Below are 19,289 nucleotides of genomic sequence, written 5' to 3' on the forward strand. Positions count from 1 at the left end.
GGTATGGAGCTATGGTGCTATGGAGCTCTGAAGCCATGGAGCTCTGGTGCTATGGAGCTCTGGAGGTATGGAGCTCTGGAGGTATGGAGCTCTGGAGGTATGGAGCTATGGAGCCCTGGAGCTCTGGAGGTATGGAGCTATGGTGCTATGGAGCTCTGAAGCCATGGAGCTCTGGTGCTATGGAGCTCTGGAGGTATGGAGCTCTGGAGGTATGGAGCTCTGGAGGTATGGAGCTATGGAGCCCTGGAGCTCTGGAGGTATGGAGCTATGGTGCTATGGAGCTCTGAAGCCATGGAGCTCTGGTGCTATGGAGCTCTGGAGGTATGGAGCTCTGGAGGTATGGAGCTCTGGAGGTATGGAGCTATGGAGCCCTGGAGCTCTGGAGGTATGGAGCTATGGTGCTATGGAGCTCTGAAGCCATGGAGCTCTGGTGCTATGGAGCTATGGAGCTCTGGTGCTATGGAGCTATGGAGGTATGGAGCCACCAGCCAGCACCCTCCGTGGCTGGATCAATGGAAGTGTTTTAGGTACCAGGCAGCCAAAGGGCCGAGGCCTCACGCTCGACCACGCCGGCGCAGAGTTCCAGCCGCTCGGATAAGCTCTGTCACTCACCCGCCGCGCAGCCACCGGTAACGGGGAAATGTCGCCGCCTTGTGGACACGCCGTTGTAAATGAATGGGCTTTCGCACTTAGTGCAATTTTCGCCAACTCTCTGACTTAGAGCTATGGAAGTATGGAGCTATGGAGCCACCAGCCACCCAGGCTGGAGCTCTGGAGCTCTGGAGGTATGGAGCTCTGGTGCTATGGAAGTATGGAGCTCTGGTGCTATGGAAGTATGGAGCTATGGAGGTATGGAAGTATGGAGCTATGGAAGTATGGAGCTATGGAGCTCTGGAAGTATGGAGCTATGGAGCTCTGGAGGTATGGAGCCCTGGAGCTATGGAGCCCTGGAGCTATGGAAGTATGGAGCTCTGGTGCTATGGAGCTATGGAGCTCTGGTGCTATGGAGCTATGGAGCCATGGAGCTCTGGTGCTATGGAGCTCTGGAGCTCTGGAGGTATGGAGCTCTGGAGGTATGGAGCTATGGAGCCCTGGAGCTCTGGAGGTATGGAGCTATGGTGCTATGGAGCTCTGAAGCCATGGAGCTCTGGTGCTCTGGAGGTATGGAGCTCTGGAGGTATGGAGCTCTGGAGGTATGGAGCTATGGAGCCCTGGAGCTCTGGAGGTATGGAGCTATGGTGCTATGGAGCTCTGAAGCCATGGAGCTCTGGTGCTATGGAGCTCTGGAGGTATGGAGCTCTGGAGGTATGGAGCTCTGGAGGTATGGAGCTATGGAGCCCTGGAGCTCTGGAGGTATGGAGCTATGGTGCTATGGAGTTCTGAAGCCATGGAGCTCTGGTGCTATGGAGCTCTGGAGGTATGGAGCTCTGGAGGTATGGAGCTCTGGAGGTATGGAGCTATGGAGCCCTGGAGCTCTGGAGGTATGGAGCTATGGTGCTATGGAGCTCTGAAGCCATGGAGCTCTGGTGCTATGGAGCTCTGGAGGTATGGAGCTCTGGAGGTATGGAGCTCTGGAGGTATGGAGCTACGGAGCCCTGGAGCTCTGGAGGTATGGAGCTATGGTGCTATGGAGCTCTGAAACCATGGAGCTCTGGTGCTATGGAGCTCTGGAGGTATGGAGCTCTGGAGGTATGGAGCTCTGGAGGTATGGAGCTATGGAGCCCTGGAGCTCTGGAGGTATGGAGCTATGGTGCTATGGAGCTCTGAAGCCATGGAGCTCTGGTGCTATGGAGCTATGGAGCTCTGGTGCTATGGAGCTATGGAGGTATGGAGCCACCAGCCAGCACCCTCCGTGGCTGGATCAATGGAAGTGTTTTAGGTACCAGGCAGCCAAAGGGCCGAGGCCTCACGCTCGACCACGCCGGCGCAGAGTTCCAGCCGCTCGGATAAGCTCTGTCACTCACCCGCCGCGCAGCCACCGGTAACGGGGAAATGTCGCCGCCTGGCGGACACGCCGTTGTAAATGAATGGGCTTTCGCACTTAGTGCAATTTTCGCCAACTCTCTGACTTAGAGCTATGGAAGTATGGAGCTATGGAGCCACCAGCCACCCAGGCTGGAGCTATGGAGCTCTGGAGGTATGGAGCTCAGGTGCTATGGAAGTATGGAGCTATGGAGCTATGGAAGTATGGAGCTATGGAGCTATGGAGCTCTGGAAGTATGGAGCTATGGAGCTCTGGAGGTATGGAGCTATGGAGCCCTGGAGCCCTGGAGCTATGGAGCTCTGGTGCTATGGAGGTATGGAGCTCTGGAGGTATGGAGCTCTGGAGGTATGGAGCTATGGAGCTATGGAGCCCTGGAGCTATGGAGCTATGGAGCCCTGGAGCTATGGAGCTATGGAGCCCTGGAGCTATGGAGCTCTGGAGCTATGGAGCTCTGGTGCTATGGAGCTATGGAGCTCTGGTGCTATGGAGCTATGGAGCTCTGGTGCTATGGAGCTATGGAGCTCTGGTGCTATGGAGCTATGGAGCTCTGGAAGTATGGAGCTATGGAGCTCTGGAGGTATGGAGCTATGGAGCCCTGGAGCTATGGAGCCCTGGAGCTATGGAAGTATGGAGCTCTGGTGCTATGGAGCTATGGAGCTCTGGTGCTATGGAGCTATGGAGCTCTGGAGCTATGGAGCTCTGGAGGTATGGAGCTATGGAGCTATGGAGCTCTGGAGGTATGGAGCTATGGAGCTATGGAAGTATGGAGCTCTGGTGCTATGGAGCTATGGAGCTCTGGTGCTATGGAGCTATGGAGCTCTGGTGCTATGGAGCTATGGAGCTCTGGAAGTATGGAGCTCTGGTGCTATGGAGCTATGGAGCTCTGGTGCTATGGAGCTATGGAGCTCTGGTGCTATGGAGCTCTGGTGCTATGGAGCTCTGGTGCTATGGAGCTATGGAGCTCTGGTGCTATGGAGCTCTGGAGGTATGGAGCTCTGGAGGTATGGAGCTCTGGAGGTATGGAGCTATGGAGCCCTGGAGCTCTGGAGGTATGGAGCTATGGTGCTATGGAGCTCTGAAGCCATGGAGCTCTGGTGCTATGGAGCTATGGAGCTCTGGTGCTATGGAGCTATGGAGCTATGGAGCTCTGGAAGTATGGAGCTCTGGTGCTATGGAGCTATGGAGCTCTGGTGCTATGGAGCTATGGAGCTCTGGTGCTATGGAGCTATGGAGCTCTGGTGCTATGGAGCTCTGGTGCTATGGAGCTCTGGTGCTATGGAGCTATGGAGCTCTGGTGCTATGGAGCTATGGAGCTCTGGAGGTATGGAGCTCTGGAGGTATGGAGCTCTGGAGGTATGGAGCTATGGAGCCCTGGAGCTCTGGAGGTATGGAGCTATGGTGCTATGGAGCTCTGAAGCCATGGAGCTCTGGTGCTATGGAGCTCTGGAGCTCTGGAGGTATGGAGCTCTGGAGGTATGGAGCTATGGAGCCCTGGAGCTCTGGAGGTATGGAGCTATGGTGCTATGGAGCTCTGAAGCCATGGAGCTCTGGTGCTATGGAGCTATGGAGCTCTGGAGGTATGGAGCTCTGGAGGTATGGAGCTCTGGAGGTATGGAGCTTTGGAGCCCTGGAGCTCTGGAGGTATGGAGCTATGGTGCTATGGAGCTCTGAAGCCATGGAGCTCTGGTGCTATGGAGCTCTGGAGGTATGGAGCTCTGGAGGTATGGAGCTCTGGAGGTATGGAGCTATGGAGCCCTGGAGCTCTGGAGGTATGGAGCTATGGTGCTATGGAGCTCTGAAGCCATGGAGCTCTGGTGCTATGGAGCTCTGGAGGTATGGAGCTCTGGAGGTATGGAGCTCTGGAGGTATGGAGCTATGGAGCCCTGGAGCTCTGGAGGTATGGAGCTATGGTGCTATGGAGCTCTGAAGCCATGGAGCTCTGGTGCTATGGAGCTATGGAGCTCTGGTGCTATGGAGCTATGGAGGTATGGAGCCACCAGCCAGCACCCTCCGTGGCTGGATCAATGGAAGTGTTTTAGGTACCAGGCAGCCAAAGGGCCGAGGCCTCACGCTCGACCACGCCGGCGCAGAGTTCCAGCCGCTCGGATAAGCTCTGTCACTCACCCGCCGCGCAGCCACCGGTAACGGGGAAATGTCGCCGCCTTGTGGACACGCCGTTGTAAATGAATGGGCTTTCGCACTTAGTGCAATTTTCGCCAACTCTCTGACTGGAGCTATGGAAGTATGGAGCTATGGAGCCACCAGCCACCCAGGCTGGAGCTATGGAGCTCTGGAGGTATGGAGCTCTGGTGCTATGGAAGTATGGAGCTATGGAGCTATGGAAGTATGGAGCTATGGAGCTCTGGAAGTATGGAGCTATGGAGCTCTGGAGGTATGGAGCTATGGAGCCCTGGAGCCCTGGAGCTATGGAGCCCTGGAGCTATGGAGCTATGGAGCCCTGGAGCTATGGAGCTATGGAGCCCTGGAGCTATGGAGCTATGGAGCTCTGGTGCTATGGAGCTATGGAGCTCTGGTGCTATGGAGCTATGGAGCTCTGGTGCTATGGAGCTATGGAGCTCTGGTGCTATGGAGCTATGGAGCTCTGGATGTATGGAGCTATGGAGCTCTGGAGGTATGGAGCTATGGAGCTCTGGAGGTATGGAGCTATGGAGCCCTGGAGCTATGGAGCCCTGGAGCTATGGAAGTATGGAGCTCTGGTGCTATGGAGCTATGGAGCTCTGGTGCTATGGAGCTATGGAGCTCTGGAGCTATGGAGCTCTGGAGGTATGGAGCTATGGAGCTCTGGAGGTATGGAGCTATGGAGCTATGGAAGTATGGAGCTCTGGTGCTATGGAGCTATGGAGCTCTGGTGCTATGGAGCTATGGAGCTCTGGTGCTATGGAGCTATGGAGCTATGGAGCTCTGGAAGTATGGAGCTCTGGTGCTATGGAGCTATGGAGCTCTGGTGCTATGGAGGTATGGAGCTCTGGTGCTATGGAGCTTGGAGCTCTGGTGCTATGGAGCTATGGTGCTATGGAGCTCTGGTGCTATGGAGCTATGGAGCTCTGGTGCTATGGAGCTATGGAGCTCTGGAGGTATGGAGCTCTGGAGGTATGGAGCTCTGGAGGTATGGAGCTTTGGAGCCCTGGAGCTCTGAAGGTATGGAGCTATGGTGCTATGGAGCTCTGAAGCCATGGAGCTCTGGTGCTATGGAGCTATGGAGCTCTGGTGCTATGGAGCTATGGAGGTATGGAGCCACCAGCCAGCACCCTCCGTGGCTGGATCAATGGAAGTGTTTTAGGTACCAGGCAGCCAAAGGGCCGAGGCCTCACGCTCGACCACGCCGGCGCAGAGTTCCAGCCGCTCGGATAAGCTCTGTCACTCACCCGCCGCGCAGCCACCGGTAACGGGGAAATGTCGCCGCCTGGCGGACACGCCGTTGTAAATGAATGGGCTTTCGCACTTAGTGCAATTTTCGCCAACTCTCTGACTTAGAGCTATGGAAGTATGGAGCTATGGAGCCACCAGCCACCCAGGCTGGAGCTATGGAGCTCTGGAGGTATGGAGCTCAGGTGCTATGGAAGTATGGAGCTATGGAGCTATGGAAGTATGGAGCTATGGAGCTATGGAGCTCTGGAAGTATGGAGCTATGGAGCTCTGGAGGTATGGAGCTATGGAGCCCTGGAGCCCTGGAGCTATGGAGCTCTGGTGCTATGGAGGTATGGAGCTCTGGAGGTATGGAGCTCTGGAGGTATGGAGCTATGGAGCTATGGAGCCCTGGAGCTATGGAGCTATGGAGCCCTGGAGCTATGGAGCTATGGAGCCCTGGAGCTATGGAGCTATGGAGCTCTGGTGCTATGGAGCTATGGAGCTCTGGTGCTATGGAGCTATGGAGCTCTGGTGCTATGGAGCTATGGAGCTCTGGTGCTATGGAGCTATGGAGCTCTGGAAGTATGGAGCTATGGAGCTCTGGAGGTATGGAGCTATGGAGCCCTGGAGCTATGGAGCCCTGGAGCTATGGAAGTATGGAGCTCTGGTGCTATGGAGCTATGGAGCTCTGGTGCTATGGAGCTATGGAGCTCTGGAGCTATGGAGCTCTGGAGGTATGGAGCTATGGAGCTATGGAGCTCTGGAGGTATGGAGCTATGGAGCTATGGAAGTATGGAGCTCTGGTGCTATGGAGCTATGGAGCTCTGGTGCTATGGAGCTATGGAGCTCTGGTGCTATGGAGCTATGGAGCTATGGAGCTCTGGAAGTATGGAGCTCTGGTGCTATGGAGCTATGGAGCTCTGGTGCTATGGAGCTATGGAGCTCTGGTGCTATGGAGCTATGGAGCTCTGGTGCTATGGAGCTCTGGTGCTATGGAGCTATGGAGCTCTGGTGCTATGGAGCTATGGAGCTCTGGAGGTATGGAGCTCTGGAGGTATGGAGCTCTGGAGGTATGGAGCTTTGGAGCCCTGGAGCTCTGGAGGTATGGAGCTATGGTGCTATGGAGCTCTGAAGCCATGGAGCTCTGGTGCTATGGAGCTCTGGAGCTCTGGAGGTATGGAGCTCTGGAGGTATGGAGCTATGGAGCCCTGGAGCTCTGGAGGTATGGAGCTATGGTGCTATGGAGCTCTGAAGCCATGGAGCTCTGGTGCTATGGAGCTCTGGAGGTATGGAGCTCTGGAGGTATGGAGCTATGGAGCCCTGGAGCTCTGGAGGTATGGAGCTATGGTGCTATGGAGCTCTGAAGCCATGGAGCTCTGGTGCTATGGAGCTCTGGAGCTCTGGAGGTATGGAGCTCTGGAGGTATGGAGCTCTGGAGGTATGGAGCTATGGAGCCCTGGAGCTCTGGAGGTATGGAGCTATGGTGCTATGGAGCTCTGAAGCCATGGAGCTCTGGTGCTATGGAGCTCTGGAGGTATGGAGCTCTGGAGGTATGGAGCTCTGGAGGTATGGAGCTATGGAGCCCTGGAGCTCTGGAGGTATGGAGCTATGGTGCTATGGAGCTCTGAAGCCATGGAGCTCTGGTGCTATGGAGCTCTGGAGGTATGGAGCTCTGGAGGTATGGAGCTCTGGAGGTATGGAGCTATGGAGCCCTGGAGCTCTGGAGGTATGGAGCTATGGTGCTATGGAGCTCTGAAGCCATGGAGCTCTGGTGCTATGGAGCTCTGGAGGTATGGAGCTCTGGAGGTATGGAGCTCTGGAGGTATGGAGCTATGGAGCCCTGGAGCTCTGGAGGTATGGAGCTATGGTGCTATGGAGCTCTGAAGCCATGGAGCTCTGGTGCTATGGAGCTATGGAGCTCTGGTGCTATGGAGCTATGGAGGTATGGAGCCACCAGCCAGCACCCTCCGTGGCTGGATCAATGGAAGTGTTTTAGGTACCAGGCAGCCAAAGGGCCGAGGCCTCACGCTCGACCACGCCGGCGCAGAGTTCCAGCCGCTCGGATAAGCTCTGTCACTCACCCGCCGCGCAGCCACCGGTAACGGGGAAATGTCGCCGCCTTGTGGACACGCCGTTGTAAATGAATGGGCTTTCGCACTTAGTGCAATTTTCGCCAACTCTCTGACTTAGAGCTATGGAAGTATGGAGCTATGGAGCCACCAGCCACCCAGGCTGGAGCTCTGGAGCTCTGGAGGTATGGAGCTCTGGTGCTATGGAAGTATGGAGCTCTGGTGCTATGGAAGTATGGAGCTATGGAGGTATGGAAGTATGGAGCTATGGAAGTATGGAGCTATGGAGCTCTGGAAGTATGGAGCTATGGAGCTCTGGAGGTATGGAGCCCTGGAGCTATGGAGCCCTGGAGCTATGGAAGTATGGAGCTCTGGTGCTATGGAGCTATGGAGCTCTGGTGCTATGGAGCTATGGAGCTATGGAGCTCTGGAGCTATGGAGCTCTGGAGGTATGCAGCTATGGAGCTATGGAGCTCTGGAGGTATGGAGCTATGGAGCTATGGAAGTATGGAGCTCTGGTGCTATGGAGCTATGGAGCTCTGGTGCTATGGAGCTATGGAGCTCTGGTGCTATGGAGCTATGGAGCTATGGAGCTCTGGAAGTATGGAGCTCTGGTGCTATGGAGCTATGGAGCTCTGGTGCTATGGAGCTATGGAGCTCTGGTGCTATGGAGCTATGGAGCTCTGGTGCTATGGAGCTCTGGTGCTATGGAGCTCTGGTGCTATGGAGCTATGGAGCTCTGGTGCTATGGAGCTATGGAGCTCTGGAGGTATGGAGCTCTGGAGGTATGGAGCTCTGGAGGTATGGAGCTATGGAGCCCTGGAGCTCTGGAGGTATGGAGCTATGGTGCTATGGAGCTCTGAAGCCATGGAGCTCTGGTGCTATGGAGCTCTGGAGCTCTGGAGGTATGGAGCTCTGGAGGTATGGAGCTATGGAGCCCTGGAGCTCTGGAGGTATGGAGCTATGGAGCTCTGAAGCCATGGAGCTCTGGTGCTATGGAGCTCTGGAGCTCTGGAGGTATGGAGCTCTGGAGGTATGGAGCTCTGGAGGTATGGAGCTATGGAGCCCTGGAGCTCTGGAGGTATGGAGCTATGGTGCTATGGAGCTCTGAAGCCATGGAGCTCTGGTGCTATGGAGCTCTGGAGGTATGGAGCTCTGGAGGTATGGAGCTCTGGAGGTATGGAGCTATGGAGCCCTGGAGCTCTGGAGGTATGGAGCTATGGTGCTATGGAGCTCTGAAGCCATGGAGCTCTTGTGCTATGGAGCTCTGGAGGTATGGAGCTCTGGAGGTATGGAGTTCTGGAGGTATGGAGCTATGGAGCCCTGGAGCTCTGGAGGTATGGAGCTATGGTGCTATGGAGCTCTGAAGCCATGGAGCTCGGGTGCTATGGAGCTATGGAGCTCTGGTGCTATGGAGCTATGGAGGTATGGAGCCACCAGCCAGCACCCTCCGTGGCTGGATCAATGGAAGTGTTTTAGGTACCAGGCAGCCAAAGGGCCGAGGCCTCACGCTCGACCATGCCGGCGCAGAGTTCCAGCCGCTCGGATAAGCTCTGTCACTCACCCGCCGCGCAGCCACCGGTAACGGGGAAATGTCGCCGCCTGGCGGACACGCCGTTGTAAATGAATGGGCTTTCGCACTTAGTGCAATTTTCGCCAACTCTCTGACTTAGAGCTATGGAAGTATGGAGCTATGGAGCCACCAGCCACCCAGGCTGGAGCTATGGAGCTCTGGAGGTATGGAGCTCAGGTGCTATGGAAGTATGGAGCTATGGAGCTATGGAAGTATGGAGCTATGGAGCTATGGAGCTCTGGAAGTATGGAGCTATGGAGCTCTGGAGGTATGGAGCTATGGAGCCCTGGAGCCCTGGAGCTATGGAGCTCTGGTGCTATGGAGGTATGGAGCTCTGGAGGTATGGAGCTCTGGAGGTGTGGAGCTATGGAGCTATGGAGCCCTGGAGCTATGGAGCTATGGAGCCCTGGAGCTATGGAGCTATGGAGCCCTGGAGCTATGGAGCTATGGAGCTCTAGTGCTATGGAGCTATGGAGCTCTGGTGCTATGGAGCTATGGAGCTCTGGTGCTATGGAGCTATGGAGCTCTGGTGCTATGGAGCTATGGAGCTCTGGAAGTATGGAGCTATGGAGCTCTGGAGGTATGGAGCTATGGAGCCCTGGAGCTATGGAGCCCTGGAGCTATGGAAGTATGGAGCTCTGGTGCTATGGAGCTATGGAGCTCTGGTGCTATGGAGCTATGGAGCTCTGGAGCTATGGAGCTCTGGAGGTATGGAGCTATGGAGCTATGGAGCTCTGGAGGTATGGAGCTATGGAGCTATGGAAGTATGGAGCTCTGGTGCTATGGAGCTATGGAGCTCTGGTGCTATGGAGCTATGGAGCTCTGGTGCTATGGAGCTATGGAGCTATGGAGCTCTGGAAGTATGGAGCTCTGGTGCTATGGAGCTATGGAGCTCTGGTGCTATGGAGCTATGGAGCTCTGGTGCTATGGAGCTATGGAGCTCTGGTGCTATGGAGCTCTGGTGCTATGGAGCTCTGGTGCTATGGAGCTATGGAGCTCTGGTGCTATGGAGCTATGGAGCTCTGGAGGTATGGAGCTCTGGAGGTATGGAGCTCTGGAGGTATGGAGCTTTGGAGCCCTGGAGCTCTGGAGGTATGGAGCTATGGTGCTATGGAGCTCTGAAGCCATGGAGCTCTGGTGCTATGGAGCTCTGGAGCTCTGGAGGTAAGGAGCTCTGGAGGTATGGAGCTATGGAGCCCTGGAGCTCTGGAGGTATGGAGCTATGGTGCTATGGAGCTCTGAAGCCATGGAGCTCTGGTGCTATGGAGCTCTGGAGCTCTGGAGGTATGGAGCTCTGGAGGTATGGAGCTATGGAGCCCTGGAGCTCTGGAGGTATGGAGCTATGGTGCTATGGAGCTCTGAAGCCATGGAGCTCTGGTGCTATGGAGCTCTGGAGCTCTGGAGGTATGGAGCTCTGGAGGTATGGAGCTCTGGAGGTATGGAGCTATGGAGCCCTGGAGCTCTGGAGGTATGGAGCTATGGTGCTATGGAGCTCTGAAGCCATGGAGCTCTGGTGCTATGGAGCTCTGGAGGTATGGAGCTCTGGAGGTATGGAGCTCTGGAGGTATGGAGCTATGGAGCCCTGGAGCTCTGGAGGTATGGAGCTATGGTGCTATGGAGCTCTGAAGCCATGGAGCTCTGGTGCTATGGAGCTATGGAGCTCTGGTGCTATGGAGCTATGGAGGTATGGAGCCACCAGCCAGCACCCTCCGTGGCTGGATCAATGGAAGTGTTTTAGGTACCAGGCAGCCAAAGGGCCGAGGCCTCACGCTCGACCACGCCGGCGCAGAGTTCCAGCCGCTCGGATAAGCTCTGTCACTCACCCGCCGCGCAGCCACCGGTAACGGGGAAATGTCGCCGCCTTGTGGACACGCCGTTGTAAATGAATGGGCTTTCGCACTTAGTGCAATTTTCGCCAACTCTCTGACTTAGAGCTATGGAAGTATGGAGCTATGGAGCCACCAGCCACCCAGGCTGGAGCTCTGGAGCTCTGGAGGTATGGAGCTCTGGTGCTATGGAAGTATGGAGCTCTGGTGCTATGGAAGTATGGAGCTATGGAGGTATGGAAGTATGGAGCTATGGAAGTATGGAGCTATGGAGCTCTGGAAGTATGGAGCTATGGAGCTCTGGAGGTATGGAGCCCTGGAGCTATGGAGCCCTGGAGCTATGGAAGTATGGAGCTCTGGTGCTATGGAGCTATGGAGCTCTGGTGCTATGGAGCTATGGAGCTCTGGAGCTATGGAGCTCTGGAGGTATGGAGCTATGGAGCTATGGAGCTCTGGAGGTATGGAGCTATGGAGCTATGGAAGTATGGAGCTCTGGTGCTATGGAGCTATGGAGCTCTGGTGCTATGGAGCTATGGAGCTCTGGTGCTATGGAGCTATGGAGCTCTGGAAGTATGGAGCTCTGGTGCTATGGAGCTATGGAGCTCTGGTGCTATGGAGCTATGGAGCTCTGGTGCTATGGAGCTCTGGTGCTATGGAGCTCTGGTGCTATGGAGCTATGGAGCTCTGGTGCTATGGAGCTCTGGAGGTATGGAGCTCTGGAGGTATGGAGCTCTGGAGGTATGGAGCTATGGAGCCCTGGAGCTCTGGAGGTATGGAGCTATGGTGCTATGGAGCTCTGAAGCCATGGAGCTCTGGTGCTATGGAGCTATGGAGCTCTGGTGCTATGGAGCTATGGAGCTATGGAGCTCTGGAAGTATGGAGCTCTGGTGCTATGGAGCTATGGAGCTCTGGTGCTATGGAGCTATGGAGCTCTGGTGCTATGGAGCTATGGAGCTCTGGTGCTATGGAGCTCTGGTGCTATGGAGCTCTGGTGCTATGGAGCTATGGAGCTCTGGTGCTATGGAGCTATGGAGCTCTGGAGGTATGGAGCTCTGGAGGTATGGAGCTCTGGAGGTATGGAGCTATGGAGCCCTGGAGCTCTGGAGGTATGGAGCTATGGTGCTATGGAGCTCTGAAGCCATGGAGCTCTGGTGCTATGGAGCTCTGGAGCTCTGGAGGTATGGAGCTCTGGAGGTATGGAGCTATGGAGCCCTGGAGCTCTGGAGGTATGGAGCTATGGTGCTATGGAGCTCTGAAGCCATGGAGCTCTGGTGCTATGGAGCTCTGGAGCTCTGGAGGTATGGAGCTCTGGAGGTATGGAGCTCTGGAGGTATGGAGCTATGGAGCCCTGGAGCTCTGGAGGTATGGAGCTATGGTGCTATGGAGCTCTGAAGCCATGGAGCTCTGGTGCTATGGAGCTCTGGAGGTATGGAGCTCTGGAGGTATGGAGCTCTGGAGGTATGGAGCTATGGAGCCCTGGAGCTCTGGAGGTATGGAGCTATGGTGCTATGGAGCTCTGAAGCCATGGAGCTCTGGTGCTATGGAGCTCTGGAGGTATGGAGCTCTGGAGGTATGGAGCTCTGGAGGTATGGAGCTATGGAGCCCTGGAGCTCTGGAGGTATGGAGCTATGGTGCTATGGAGCTCTGAAGCCATGGAGCTCTGGTGCTATGGAGCTATGGAGCTCTGGTGCTATGGAGCTATGGAGGTATGGAGCCACCAGCCAGCACCCTCCGTGGCTGGATCAATGGAAGTGTTTTAGGTACCAGGCAGCCAAAGGGCCGAGGCCTCACGCTCGACCACGCCGGCGCAGAGTTCCAGCCGCTCGGATAAGCTCTGTCACTCACCCGCCGCGCAGCCACCGGTAACGGGGAAATGTCGCCGCCTTGTGGACACGCCGTTGTAAATGAATGGGCTTTCGCACTTAGTGCAATTTTCGCCAACTCTCTGACTGGAGCTATGGAAGTATGGAGCTATGGAGCCACCAGCCACCCAGGCTGGAGCTATGGAGCTCTGGAGGTATGGAGCTCTGGTGCTATGGAAGTATGGAGCTATGGAGCTATGGAAGTATGGAGCTATGGAGCTATGGAGCTCTGGAAGTATGGAGCTATGGAGCTCTGGAGGTATGGAGCTATGGAGCCCTGGAGCCCTGGAGCTATGGAGCCCTGGAGCTATGGAGCTATGGAGCCCTGGAGCTATGGAGCTATGGAGCCCTGGAGCTATGGAGCTATGGAGCTCTGGTGCTATGGAGCTATGGAGCTCTGGTGCTATGGAGCTATGGAGCTCTGGTGCTATGGAGCTATGGAGCTCTGGTGCTATGGAGCTATGGAGCTCTGGATGTATGGAGCTATGGAGCTCTGGAGGTATGGAGCTATGGAGCTCTGGAGGTATGGAGCTATGGAGCCCTGGAGCTATGGAGCCCTGGAGCTATGGAAGTATGGAGCTCTGGTGCTATGGAGCTATGGAGCTCTGGTGCTATGGAGCTATGGAGCTCTGGAGCTATGGAGCTCTGGAGGTATGGAGCTATGGAGCTCTGGAGGTATGGAGCTATGGAGCTATGGAAGTATGGAGCTCTGGTGCTATGGAGCTATGGAGCTCTGGTGCTATGGAGCTATGGAGCTCTGGTGCTATGGAGCTATGGAGCTATGGAGCTCTGGAAGTATGGAGCTCTGGTGCTATGGAGCTATGGAGCTCTGGTGCTATGGAGGTATGGAGCTCTGGTGCTATGGAGCTATGGAGCTCTGGTGCTATGGAGCTATGGTGCTATGGAGCTCTGGTGCTATGGAGCTATGGAGCTCTGGTGCTATGGAGCTATGGAGCTCTGGAGGTATGGAGCTCTGGAGGTATGGAGCTCTGGAGGTATGGAGCTTTGGAGCCCTGGAGCTCTGGAGGTATCGAGCTATGGTGCTATGGAGCTCTGAAGCCATGGAGCTCTGGTGCTATGGAGCTATGGAGCTCTGGTGCTATGGAGCTATGGAGGTATGGAGCCACCAGCCAGCACCCTCCGTGGCCTGATCAATGGAAGTGTTTTGGGTACCAGGCAGCCAAAGGGCCGAGGCCTCACGCTCGACCACGCCGGCGCAGAGTTCCAGCCGCTCGGATAAGCTCTGTCACTCACCCGCCGCGCAGCCACCGGTAACGGGGAAATGTCGCCGCCTGGCGGACACGCCGTTGTAAATGAATGGGCTTTCGCACTTAGTGCAATTTTTGCCAACTCTCTGACTTAGAGCTATGGAAGTATAAAGCTATGGAGCCACCAGCCACCCAGGCTGGAGCTATGGAGCTCTGGAGGTATGGAGCTCAGGTGCTATGGAAGTATGGAGCTATGGAGCTATGGAAGTATGGAGCTATGGAGCTATGGAGCTCTGGAAGTATGGAGCTATGGAGCTCTGGAGGTATGGAGCTATGGAGCCCTGGAGCCCTGGAGCTATGGAGCTATGGTGCTATGGAGGTATGGAGCTCTGGAGGTATGGAGCTCTGGAGGTATGGAGCTATGGAGCTATGGAGCCCTGGAGCTATGGAGCTATGGAGCCCTGGAGCTATGGAGCTATGGAGCCCTGGAGCTATGGAGCTATGGAGCTCTGGTGCTATGGAGCTATGGAGCTCTGGTGCTATGGAGCTATGGAGCTCTGGTGCTATGGAGCTATGGAGCTCTGGTGCTATGGAGCTATGGAGCTCTGGAAGTATGGAGCTATGGAGCTCTGGAGGTATGGAGCTATGGAGCCCTGGAGCTATGGAGCCCTGGAGCTATGGAAGTATGGAGCTCTGGTGCTATGGAGCTATGGAGCTCTGGTGCTATGGAGCTATGGAGCTCTGGAGCTATGGAGCTCTGGAGGTATGGAGCTATGGAGCTATGGAGCTCTGGAGGTATGGAGCTATGGAGCTATGGAAGTATGGAGCTCTGGTGCTATGGAGCTATGGAGCTCTGGTGCTATGGAGCTATGGAGCTCTGGTGCTATGGAGCTATGGAGCTATGGAGCTCTGGAAGTATGGAGCTCTGGTGCTATGGAGCTATGGAGCTCTGGTGCTATGGAGCTATGGAGCTCTGGTGCTATGGAGCTATGGAGCTCTGGTGCTATGGAGCTCTGGTGCTATGGAGCTATGGAGCTCTGGTGCTATGGAGCTATGGAGCTCTGGAGGTATGGAGCTCTGGAGGTATGGAGCTCTGGAGGTATGGAGCTTTGGAGCCCTGGAGCTCTGGAGGTATGGAGCTATGGTGCTATGGAGCGCTGAAGCCATGGAGCTCTGGTGCTATGGAGCTCTGGAGCTCTGGAGGTATGGAGCTCTGGAGGTATGGAGCTATGGAGCCCTGGAGCTCTGGAGGTATGGAGCTATGGTGCTATGGAGCTCTGAAGCCATGGAGCTCTGGTGCTATGGAGCTCTGGAGCTCTGGAGGTATGGAGCTCTGGAGGTATGGAGCTATGGAGCCCTGGAGCTCTGGAGGTATGGAGCTATGGTGCTATGGAGCTCTGAAGCCATGGAGCTCTGGTGCTATGGAGCTCTGGAGCTCTGGAGGTATGGAGCTCTGGAGGTATGGAGCTCTGGAGGTATGGAGCTATGGAGCCCTGGAGCTCTGGAGGTATGGAGCTATGGTGCTATGGAGCTCTGAAGCCATGGAGCTCTGGTGCTATGGAGCTCTGGAGGTATGGAGCTCTGGAGGTATGGAGCTCTGGAGGTATGGAGCTATGGAGCCCTGGAGCTCTGGAGGTATGGAGCTATGGTGCTATGGAGCTCTGAAGCCATGGAGCTCTGGTGCTATGGAGCTCTGGAGGTATGGAGCTCTGGAGGTATGGAGCTCTGGAGGTATGGAGCTATGGAGCCCTGGAGCTCTGGAGGTATGGAGCTATGGTGCTATGGAGCTCTGAAGCCATGGAGCTCTGGTGCTATGGAGCTCTGGAGGTATGGAGCTCTGGAGGTATGGAGCTATGGAGGTATGGAGCTATGGAGCCCTGGAGCTCTGGAGGTATGGAGCTATGGTGCTATGGAGCTCTGAAGCCATGGAGCTCTGGTGCTATGGAGCTATGGAGCTCTGGTGCTATGGAGCTATGGAGGTATGGAGCCACCAGCCAGCACCCTCCGTGGCTGGATCAATGGAAGTGTTTTAGGTACCAGGCAGCCAAAGGGCCGAGGCCTCACGCTCGACCACGCCGGCGCAGAGTTCCAGCCGCTCGGATAAGCTCTGTCACTCACCCGCCGCGCAGCCACCGGTAACGGGGAAATGTCGCCGCCTTGTGGACACGCCGTTGTAAATGAATGGGCTTTCGCACTTAGTGCAATTTTCGCCAACTCTCTGACTTAGAGCTATGGAAGTATGGAGCTATGGAGCCACCAGCCACCCAGGCTGGAGCTCTGGAGCTCTGGAGGTATGGAGCTCTGGTGCTATGGAAGTATGGAGCTCTGGTGCTATGGAAGTATGGAGCTATGGAGGTATGGAAGTATGGAGCTATGGAAGTATGGAGCTATGGAGCTCTGGAAGTATGGAGCTATGGAGCTCTGGAGGTATGGAGCCCTGGAGCTATGGAGCCCTGGAGCTATGGAAGTATGGAGCTCTGGTGCTATGGAGCTATGGAGCTCTGGTGCTATGGAGCTATGGAGCTATGGAGCTCTGGAGCTATGGAGCTCTGGAGGTATGGAGCTATGGAGCTATGGAGCTCTGGAGGTATGGAGCTATGGAGCTGTGGAAGTATGGAGCTCTGGTGCTATGGAGCTATGGAGCTCTGGTGCTATGGAGCTATGGAGCTCTGGTGCTATGGAGCTATGGAGCTCTGGAAGTATGGAGCTCTGGTGCTATGGAGCTATGGAGCTCTGGTGCTATGGAGCTATGGAGCTCTGGTGCTATGGAGCTCTGGTGCTATGGAGCTCTGGTGCTATGGAGCTATGGAGCTCTGGTGCTATGGAGCTCTGGAGGTATGGAGCTCTGGAGGTATGGAGCTCTGGAGGTATGGAGCTATGGAGCCCTGGAGCTCTGGAGGTATGGAGCTATGGTGCTATGGAGCTCTGAAGCCATGGAGCTCTGGTGCTATGGAGCTATGGAGCTCTGGTGCTATGGAGCTATGGAGCTATGGAGCTCTGGATGTAAGGAGCTCTGGTGCTATGGAGCTATGGAGCTCTGGTGCTATGGAGCTATGGAGCTCTGGTGCTATGGAGCTATGGAGCTCTGGTGCTATGGAGCTCTGGTGCTATGGAGCTCTGGTGCTATGGAGCTATGGAGCTCTGGTGCTATGGAGCTATGGAGCTCTGGAGGTATGGAGCTCTGGAGGTATGGAGCTCTGGAGGTATGGAGCTATGGAGCCCTGGAGCTCTGGAGGTATGGAGCTATGGTGCTATGGAGCTCTGAAGCCATGGAGCTCTGGTGCTATGGAGCTCTGGAGCTCTGGAGGTATGGAGCTCTGGAGGTATGGAGCTATGGAGCCCTGGAGCTCTGGAGGTATGGAGCTATGGTGCTATGGAGCTCTGAAGCCATGGAGCTCTGGTGCTATGGAGCTCTGGAGCTCTGGAGGTATGGAGCTCTGGAGGTATGGAGCTATGGAGCCCTGGAGCTCTGGAGGTATGGAGCTATGGTGCTATGGAGCTCTGAAGCCATGGAGCTCTGGTGCTATGGAGCTATGGAGCTCTGGAGGTATGGAGCTCTGGAGGTATGGAGCTATGGAGCCCTGGAGCTCTGGAGGTATGGAGCTATGGTGCTATGGAGCTCTGAAGCCATGGAGCTCTGGTGCTATGGAGCTCTGGAGCTCTGGAGGTATGGAGCTCTGGAGGTATGGATCTCTGGAGGTATGGAGCTATGGAGCCCTGGAGCTCTGGAGGTATGGAGCTATGGTGCTATGGAGCTCTGAAGCCATGGAGCTCTGGTGCTATGGAGCTCTGGAGGTATGGAGCTCTGGAGGTATGGAGCTCTGGAGGTATGGAGCTATGGAGCCCTGGAGCTCTGGAGGTATGGAGCTATGGTGCTATGGAGCTCTGAAGCCATGGAGCTCTGGTGCTATGGAGCTCTGGAGGTATGGAGCTCTGGAGGTATGGAGCTCTGGAGGTATGGAGCTATGGAGCCCTGGAGCTCTGGAGGTATGGAGCTATGGTGCTATGGAGCTCTGAAGCCATGGAGCTCTGGTGCTATGGAGCTCTGGAGGTATGGAGCTCTGGAGGTATGGAGCTCTGGAGGTATGGAGCTATGGAGCCCTGGAGCTCTGGAGGTATGGAGCTATGGTGCTATGGAGCTCTGAAACCATGGAGCTCTGGTGCTATGGAGCTCTGGAGGTATGGAGCTCTGGAGGTATGGAGCTCTGGAGGTATGGAGCTATGGAGCCCTGGAGCTCTGGAGGTATGGAGCTATGGTGCTATGGAGCTCTGAAGCCATGGAGCTCTGGTGCTATGGAGCTATGGAGCTCTGGTGCTATGGAGCTATGGAGGTATGGAGCCACCAGCCAGCACCCTCCGTGGCTGGATCAATGGAAGTGTTTTAGGTACCAGGCAGCCAAAGGGCCGAGGCCTCACGCTCGACCACGCCGGCGCAGAGTTCCAGCCGCTCGGATAAGCTCTGTCACTCACCCGCCGCGCAGCCACCGGTAACGGGGAAATGTCGCCGCCTGGCGGACACGCCGTTGTAAATGAATGGGCTTTCGCACTTAGTGCAATTTTCGCCAACTCTCTGACTTAGAGCTATGGAAGTATGGAGCTATGGAGCCACCAGCCACCCAGGCTGGAGCTATGGAGCTCTGGAGGTATGGAGCTCAGGTGCTATGGAAGTATGGAGCTATGGAGCTATGGAAGTATGGAGCTATGGAGCTATGGAGCTCTGGAAGTATGGAGCTATGGAGCTCTGGAGGTATGGAGCTATGGAGCCCTGGAGCCCTGGAGCTATGGAGCTCTGGTGCTATGGAGGTATGGAGCTCTGGAGGTATGGAGCTCTGGAGGTATGGAGCTATGGAGCTATGGAGCCCTGGAGCTATGGAGCTATGGAGCCCTGGAGCTATGGAGCTATGGAGCCCTGGAGCTATGGAGCTCTGGAGCTATGGAGCTCTGGTGCTATGGAGCTATGGAGCTCTGGTGCTATGGAGCTATGGAGCTCTGGTGCTATGGAGCTATGGAGCTCTGGTGCTATGGAGCTATGGAGCTCTGGAAGTATGGAGCTATGGAGCTCTGGAGGTATGGAGCTATGGAGCCCTGGAGCTATGGAGCCCTGGAGCTATGGAAGTATGGAGCTCTGGTGCTATGGAGCTATGGAGCTCTGGTGCTATGGAGCTATGGAGCTCTGGAGCTATGGAGATCTGGAGGTATGGAGCTATGGAGCTATGGAGCTCTGGAGGTATGGAGCTATGGAGCTATGGAAGTATGGAGCTCTGGTGCTATGGAGCTATGGAGCTCTGGTGCTATGGAGCTATGGAGCTCTGGTGCTATGGAGCAATGGAGCTATGGAGCTCTGGAAGTATGGAGCTCTGGTGCTATGGAGCTATGGAGCTCTGGTGCTATGGAGCTA

This window comes from Syngnathus leptorhynchus, chromosome 5 (assembly GCF_054491065.1).
Source record: "Syngnathus leptorhynchus isolate UIUO chromosome 5, UIUO_Slep, whole genome shotgun sequence".
NCBI classification, from domain to species: Eukaryota; Metazoa; Chordata; class Actinopteri; order Syngnathiformes; family Syngnathidae; genus Syngnathus; species Syngnathus leptorhynchus.